The sequence below is a fragment of the Alosa pseudoharengus genome, unplaced genomic scaffold (assembly GCF_046254945.1).
Source record: "Alosa pseudoharengus isolate Yale_2024_CS ecotype anadromous, Long Island Sound unplaced genomic scaffold, YU_APseudo_1.1 YU_APseudo_1.1_scf_18, whole genome shotgun sequence".
NCBI lineage: Eukaryota > Metazoa > Chordata > Actinopteri > Clupeiformes > Clupeidae > Alosa > Alosa pseudoharengus.
Window position 1 is genome coordinate 2613080 of NW_027468650.1, and position 9290 is coordinate 2622369.

The window sequence follows — 9290 nt, forward strand, 5'->3', positions numbered from 1 at the left end:
CATCGAGAAGTTTGGCCAAATTCTACTCTGTAGGTAGAGATGTGAAGCTGTGGCAAGTATCGTTAACAGCTCATCTAAGTCGGCTTGGTGGAAATCATTTAAAGCCTCTGTGATGGCATCTTTTTCACTGGGGCTGATGTAGTTGAAGAACGCTTCCATCAAGCTGCATGTAGAGGTGGGTATGGAGAAGGCCTCTAGTAGAAATGGTGGTGCCAGCTCGATAGGAAGATACTTGTACCAAAGGCAACAATTCGAGAGCCACTGCCTCCCATTCTCTTTCTTTATACGTATGGTGTAAGGAAGGCACCTTGAATGTGGTGCCACAGGTCCTTGATAAGTAACATTTACCCCAGAATTCAGTAAGACAGTCCATGATGAGTGCATTGCCCATCCCGTTTTCAATGTCACCATTTTCCAGAACCCGCTGAAAAAATATATTAGCATCCAGGATGTTGGGGTCAGAAAAAGCCTTAATCAAATCTGACATGCAGTGGGCTGAACGAACAGTGAGGGACTTCCTCTCTGCAACATTTTCAGGGTTTTCATAGAAAGAGGAGCTGGAGTCATCACACATCGGACTAACATCACTATCTGTTAGCAAATTTTCAAATAGAAGCGGAGGGGGAACTTCTGGGGCATACACTAGAGTGTCACTAGCGTCATCACACAAGATCACCACAGAATCACCAAGAAACTGTACTTCTTCATCATCCTCATTTGAAAGTGGAATGACAGCTGCACATGTAGACATAACAGGGCTGGAGGTAGACATGAGCTGTGCCATTTCATGAGGCACACTAACAGGCATTACAGGGCTGTGGAGAGATATCTGGCAATCAGGGAACAAGCTTGAAGAACTCTGGAGGGTCATGGTAGAAGAGCAAGCACTTGGAGAAAGGCTGACTGCTGTAATGCAAGTGTTCTCCACAAGTGAACTGTGCTGTCGAGGTGCGTCATCCGAATTCTTTTTCTTAGTGCAGACATACACTAAGAAAAAAATACAAAGTATTTTATGCCGAGTCAGATCATATAGACTTGCTACAGACAGTGTGTCTTCTAAAGGCTCCTCTGAACCCATGACACAGAGTGTAAATTCAAAGTCATCCACTTGCCCTTTCATGGATTTCCCATTCGGGAAAAAAACATTCTCTTTCCATCCTCAAGGATTGTTTTCATTGTTTCATCTTTCCTCACTATAACTTCTCTTGTGCCACCTCCAGTTGGACGTCTAACTTGTTTCAAAACACCATTGTGATAATTCATACACCCTCAGAGCTTTTCTCTGCATTTTAGCTTTTCTCTGCATTCTAGCTTTTCTCTGCATTTCTGTCCCCAGCGCCATCACTTTTGTGAGAATGGGTTTGAGTGGCTGTTGGTGCTGGGCCACTGCAGGGCAGTTTCATTTTCGACCGAAGCCGATCAATGAGAATTCTCCTCCTTTCTTCATGGCAAACACTCTATCTCCCAGATGAGTTATATACCTGGACAAGGTGTCATCATCTATTACAGCCATAATGTCATGGTCCACCTGAGAGTGTAAAAAAAATCTTATCAAAACATAGTTGCAGATTCTCAGATTTATCAGACCTAATACACTCACCTAACCAATCATTAGGTACACCATACCAGGCTAGACCACCTTTTGCCTTCAGAACTGCCTTAATTCTTTATGCCATTGATTCAATAAGAAGCAGCTGCAAGCATTCTTCATACATTTTGGTGCATATTGATAGTATAGTATATGTAATCAGTCAGAAAGCCACCTTGGTGCTTTGTTTGAAAAATTAAACACATCATGCCTAAAACTTTTGTTTATTTATTACATTGACTCATGTACAACAATACAACAATCAATACATTCACTAGCAAAAACTCATCTGGGTTTCCCCTTAAGGAACCAAAGATCATTTCATCTGTAGACAGAACTGGTCCTGATATGGGTAACCAGTTTTTTACTGCAAACCAAAAACTTTGAGTGACCAATTACCGGCTCCCATTGACTTACATTGAACACATGTAAACAAAACGTCAATTATGTGCTCAAACTAATGCCGCTGACTTATGCCAACAACCATTCCACTTTGATACAAAACTAAATTTTTGTACAACATTTATACAGCAAAAATTACAGAATTTGGATCAAGTAATGTGGAGAAATATCGATATTAAGAAAGTTGCCGCTGCGTGACGCGGAGTTAATGCCATTTCCCCTTTTCCATGAGTCACGTATAACAGGTCACGTTGGTGGCCGTTATCCCTCACATGTCAGAGTAATGACATTCAAAAACGTACCTTCATATTACGCTACAATTTATAAAGGAACGGAATTTCAAAAGGAAAACGCAATATGTTAGTTGGATGACACGAATATTAGTAAGGAAAAACAAGATTTTTACCGTAATGTCCTGTGAAATTACATATGTTGTGGCGCTATTGCGCGGCACGGCCAGCAGATGACATCATTGCACTGCAGCAACCAGGAACCAGCAATAAGCCTCGATACTCGAGATTTTAGGACCGTTGTCAGCCACGACGCACAATCTGCGTTGCATGTGCCTGTTCATTCATTCCATGTCAATAGAACGAACCAAATTACAATAGGCTAGTAATGCAATACTACATACAATACATATGTATGTATACTGTATGTATACATTACATATGTATTGTATGTAGTATTGTGCGTATGTAATATATATATATATATATATATGAGAAAGAGAGAGAGAGAGAGATACAGAACAGGTCGTCAGTTTTACTGAACTGAAGTTATTGCTGTATGTAAATATATATATATATATATATATATATCATATATATATATATATGAGTGAGAGAGATAGAGTTAAGTATATGAGTGAGCGAGAGAGTTTTACTGAACTGAAGTTATTGCTGTATGTAAACACACTTGTCACACTACATTATATGTGTATGTATGTAATGTGTGTCTGTGTATGTATGTATGTGTATATATATATATATATATATAGAGTGAGAGAGAGAGCGCAATACAGAAACAACCATAGAAAGAACAGGTGTTGCTGTATGTAAACACACTTGTCACGCTACATTTATATGTGTATGTATGTGTGTGTGTATGTGTGTGTATATATATATATTGTGTATATATATATATATATATACACAGACAGAGAGAGACATCATATCCATGATGTTACACATCATGTGTAACATCATGGATATCAACCGCAATATGATCATGGAGAAGCTCACGGTTTTGCAAAGGCAAATTGAACGATTTGAGTAGTCGTGTAAGTTATATCACCATCATTTCCCCAACTCCCGCCATATATCTGTTATTAATGAGGTATTACATGTTTATTTGTTAGTGTGTCAGTTTTGTATTTGTAATGTTTCAGCTAGAAGTGATGGTTCATAAACTGACCCTCCAACTTTGCTGATGCACAGAACAGGTGTGCTGAGCTTTGTTTTTGCTCTTCAAAGTGTTGTAAGTAAGGTGGTGTAAGTAGCCTATAGGTGATGAGACAGGTCAAGAAATATGGTGCAGTGAGACAGTACTATACAGTTGATTTTCAGAAGGTGGTTTAGAGTAGTATAAATGAAATATAAATATGTGCACTGTATTAGCAGTTACCTTATAAGAGCAGAATGAATCTGGCTATGAATAACAATGTCAGTTGATATTATTTTAAATGTTGGTGACACTAAAAAAGCTGCTGTGTATAACATTAAATTACTTACAGTATGATTATTCAGATTACATAGACGTGTCCAGTATTCTTGAAAACCACTTACTTGATTAGATGTTAGCTTAGAGTATATGACAGTCAGTAAAAAAAAAATTGTTAATTCAATATTGATCAACATTCTTTGTTTTAATACAGCAGAATGATACTCAGAATACACTAATGAACACTTAACAACCAATGTAAGCTTGAAGTAAACAAAAAAAATCACAGTTGTGTGTGTGTATATATATACAGAACTTGATAATGCCAATCATATTATCCTAAGACAGATCTATTTATCAGTTGTAATTCTGAAATGGCAGCAAGAGCTAGAGGTCTCAGTTAATTGTAATAAATAGGTCACTTTTGATGGTGATATAGAACAAGATTCAGCCCTTCAGATAAACATATAGTTTAACAGCATAGTCCTCCTGCAACAATATAATACTCAGAATGTCTCAGTGTAGATCTCAGATCTACGTCTATAGTTCAAATTTTTACAAAATAGTATTGTCTCATATCAAACACTAACTCCGTGCACTTCACGGAAATGACGATCGCAAACATTTTAACATAACTTTATTGGCGTCCTCAACTCGACAGTGACATGGTCATACTGTGTCAAAACATGAACCGTTTATGTTATAACTTGCTTGTACCTCCGTAAAGTCTGTTTTCCACTGCTGCTGCTTCAGCTTTCTCAACCGCGATTTCCACGAGTTTGAAAACGCTCCCTCCCCTTCCGCTATTTGGTCAAGATGGCGTCCGTTAAGGGCGAAAAGTGTCCAGCGTTGCACACTCAGCTTTTTGACCGTTATGAGTGCACCATCCGGGAACTTGCAGCGCCCTTCGTGTCGTTGGAATTGTCAGTGTGAACACCCTCATGCACTCAAATTAGGTATTGTAAGTGCAGAAGTACGCGATTTGAGACATAGTCTATATCTTACAGCTTGCTAGGTCTGTTATCCACATTTTTTCTACAGATTACGATGTAGCCTAGGCCTACAACAACTGGGAAGCTTTAATTTATAGGCCAGAATAATGCAGAAATGAGTAGCTTAGGCCAAGTAAACATACTCTGTAGCTATGTTGACAGCACAAACGTTATACCTCAACTTCTGTAGTGTGTTTTAACAATACTTTGGTCATATGGTCCGTTTCCAAACAGTAAGGTTTTCATCAGGTCCCTTTCCACAGGTTATCAAGAGCCAGATAGTATAACGCTTCAACAATGTTCTCAATGCTCGAGTTCATGTGTAGAGACACTGATATAATACTTCAATCAAAGTTTCAAGTTGTGTCGAGCCTTCTTAGTGTTTTAAAAATACAGATTTTGACACGATCATGTATCAAAATAGTAGTGCATTCAAAAGGCCACCCCACCCGAAAACGACAACTCATAGAAGCTTAAAAATGGCGCTTCGGACGTAATTATAGTTTTAAACTAAAGTGTGATTCCCAAAAACACCCTAGGCTGCATTTTGGCAGAGTTACGCTTGAAGTTCTGCTTTACTGTTTCTGTTCTGTTTAAATTGAACGTAAATGCCAAATATGTAGTCTAACCTCTAACGTTAGTCCCTCAGATTCAAAAGAAGTGCAGAACTTCACCTCTGCTATGACTCCCTGCTATGGCCAGCGAAGTGGCAAGCTAACGTTAACGCTAACTAGCTAGCTTCTACCTACCTAACGTTTGCTGAAAACACATCCCGTTAAAGCACTTTCTAACCACAACAGACGTCATAGAATACAGTATCTGATTAAAAACGCTCCTACAATGAGTTTACTTATGTGTTATCCTAAGTTAGCCATATATATATAGGCCTACAGTATGTAAGTTAGCAGCTAGCAGCTAACAACCAAATAGCTTGTGTAGCAACGTTACCGTTAATGTTAACCTTAATATAACGTTACTATCTCCAAAAAGTTAGCCTACACCGGATTAGTCTATGCATTCTACCAAATATCATATCATATATCATCATATAAATTGTGGCATACGGATTTTACACAAGTTCAACATACCTTCGCGCTTTCACTGCCGGCTTGATGTGGAGGACCAACGGTTGCAATCTAAGATTCTAGAACACTGTTCCACAATGGCAGGGGTACAAGACTGTTGTCTTCATGTCTTTGCTATTGTCAATCCAACTGGTAGACTACATTATAATGACCAATGACTGGGTTAAAATTACCCAGGCACTGGGTGCATTACATGACTTTTTGTGCTCTCAGCCACTAACCCAGCACCTGGGTCTTAACAATAACCCAGCATGGGGTATGATAACCCAATAAAAAGTAAAAATGTAATTAACCCAGTGCTTTAGTTAAAATAATAACCCAGCACTTTTAAGAGTGTAGTTAAAACGCTACTGGTTTGTGAGCAAATGTAACGTTAACGTCAGTGCTCAGCTGGGAGTGACATTAGGTTTGAATGTCGTTAGCTAACGTTATCGAAACCTACAGCTAACCGGTCAATTTAAAGTGATGACTTAATAACGTTGATTAGGTGGGTTTCATAACTTTCCTTACATAATAAATATCAACAGATAGGATAAGTGCTAACGTTAACTATTCCCCTAACGTTAGAACTACCGAGTTTGGCTACTTGTGACCTATTTCATAGCCTAGGGCCTAGGCCTATAGTAGAATGCTACATAACATAATGTTTGACGACATAAATGAGTCAAATACCAAAAATCGGACCACTTACCTTGTCTGTAGTTAGAGAAATGTGCCTCTGGAGGAGAGTTTTACGAGCAAGTAAAGTATCACTGCAGGTCAAAACGTTCAGAAGATTCACAGCTCCAGTGATAGAAAGATTGTCTTTCACATCAGAAGCAGCAGCACTATGCTATTACATCGTTCACCATAGGGACTAGGTATGAGGGAGACTGAGCTGCCAATCTCTCTTGTCCTGCATCATATCTACAAATATCCGTTCTGCGGATAGCCTACGTCATCTAGTGTCTCAAACATAAGCAGGGTCTGATTTAGCGTGGCAGAGTGATTGACAATAACATGGTTCCCTGAATAGTGTGGCATAGAGTTTAGATTCTCTGCCCGAGCCCGAACTTGACCCGAGGTCGGGCCGATATTTCCAGCCACTATCCTCGGGCCGGGCCGGGTCCTTGATCAAGCTTTTTTTTTTTTTAAATCATTAGCCTACTTGGGTGGGGAGCTAAAGCTATGCCATAGTCAGACTCAGAAATATTATATATTTATCAAAGTAGGCCTAAGTAACAAGTGTATACAAAGTTATACAAGTTAGGCTCAGTTACAAAATGTAATTTGTAATGTCATCTGCAACACGTGTCATGCGCAGCTTCTCCACTCGCACGCATCACACCGGGCCTGCTGTGCTGTATTGTGTAGCTTAAGTGCAACGTGAAGCTTGAAGATGTAAAGAAAAAAAATGAAAACAGGAGAAATAACTTCGAGTTCAAGGAGAATAGTCGGAGGTATGCATTTGTCAGGTATGCTTTGTTGCGTGCATTAAGTGCGCACGATGTTCACCTATGACAGCAAAAAGACTTTAAGATGAACATGAAGCAGGCTTGCCATGGCAGAAATAATGATAGCCAGCCTTCAATGTCTTCTTTTGTCACTTCTCCAAGCATAGGGCCTACACCTGAGAGCGAGGCAAGCCCTCACAGAGAAATGCGTTGAGTTTTGCTGTAGGGACATAATTTTACATTGTAAGTGGCTTACGTTTCTTCATTCCATCCAATCCATTCCATTCTGAATAAACAAACATAGTTTAGCCTACATTCTTCATCCTCCGTTGCATTATTCATTAATATAATTCCAAACGGATTTCTGTAGCTCAAACAGCTCGGAATTGTAGTTGAGAACGTCAGTTATAATGGCCCACGTATTTAAAAAAAAATGTCGGGTTTAAATCGGGCTCGGGCTCATAATTACAGTTAATGTGTCGGGCCGGGTCGGGCTTGGGCACAATGTGCACGGGCTCGGGTAGGGTCGGGCTTGATTGTTTGGGCCCGATCTAAGCTCTAGTGTGGCAGGTTAAGTCCATATTCCAGGACAATCGTTCACTTTGTGATACAAGCACCAAAACTTGCATGAATAATCACTAGAACCTACTTTTTGAGGAAAGCACATTAGCCACCTGAAAATCCAACATGGCGGCCATTTTTCAAGATGGCCGCCACATCAAATGTAAGAAAAACGTTTTTTGCTGTAGAACTTTAATGGCTGGGCATATTTACATGATCTAGACATCAATTTGTATGTTTTTTAACATGGCAAAATAAATGGTGCAAAGAAAGAAATCTATTTCAAGGCTAGTTTCCAAGATGGCGGCCAGAAATAGTTGGACTGCACTCGAAAATCGTTTATCGAAGCTCACTCTCGAATATCGTTGATCCTCTTTCTCACTCGAATATCATTTATTCTCTCTCGAATATCGATCAAGGCCATACTTCTTGTTGGGATCATACTTAAGTTGGGAAGACTGGTGTGAGAAAAGGCAGATGAAGAGTCCACAGTTTCAATTCTGGGAGCTTGTGATGTCAATGCAATTGGTGATGTTCTCTTTGATCAGGTCTTTCAGAGAAGCAAACTTCACTTTGTATTGTCAATCATTGTCTGCACTCATCCCCTTCTTTTGCAAACAATAATGTCAACTATGCTAGATGGCTTTCCATACACCTTAGAGACCTGTGGGGTATTCCAAGCAGGGTTCCCACGGGTCCTTGAAATCGTTGAAAGTTTGTGAATCTGAAAAAATAAATTCAAGGCCCTTGAAAGTTCTTGAAAACAGCCAAAAAAACACCTTGTCCTTGAAAGTCCTTGAATTTTTTTGTGGGGTTGAAATTTCACACGGATGACGACTCATGTGTCATTATTTTACTACCACACGATCTTTTAAAATTATGTTGATTCCGCAGACTTTTAATTTGCAAAAGTACGTTCGCTCTTCTTCGTTCGTTGGTAGGCTACGGTTTAGGCCTACGTGCGTCCAATAGGCTACATTAACGTTGAGTCAGAGGAGAGTTGCAAGTCGTCGCTTAATGTCATGCCCGGAAAATGTAAATTCCAAGATGTTTGGCTTGCCAAGGAATGTTATGCAGATTGGTTATCAAAGGACCCAAATGGTTTAGTATTTGTTGCTTCTGTTTTATATAGTAGAATGTTATGTGCAATACTGAGATATGGTAGAGTATGGGTTGGGTTGTTGAATAAACCAACAGAGTTTATGCCAATTCTTTGTCAGTTTTACTTGTTAAGGATACTAGGAAAGTTTGTCACATGCATAGTTACTGGGTGTAAAAAAAATGCACTGAAATTGTGTCTTTAACAAAGGTAACAAAAGCCTGAGAATGGTTTAAATATATCTCTGAGCAGCTTTCTGGCAACCGTGGCACTTTAAACAGAAGTCAAAAACTAGCTTAATCAAAGATGAAGGTAAGTGAAACAAATTGATATAAATCTGAACATCTCAATGCTGCACTTTTTTCCATAAAATTCCATGAAACGGTAGGCTAATGTACATCTTATATGTAATGTAGTATGGCATAGCCATGTACTGTGGATATGAATGTAGGCTATAAATTCAGTCCA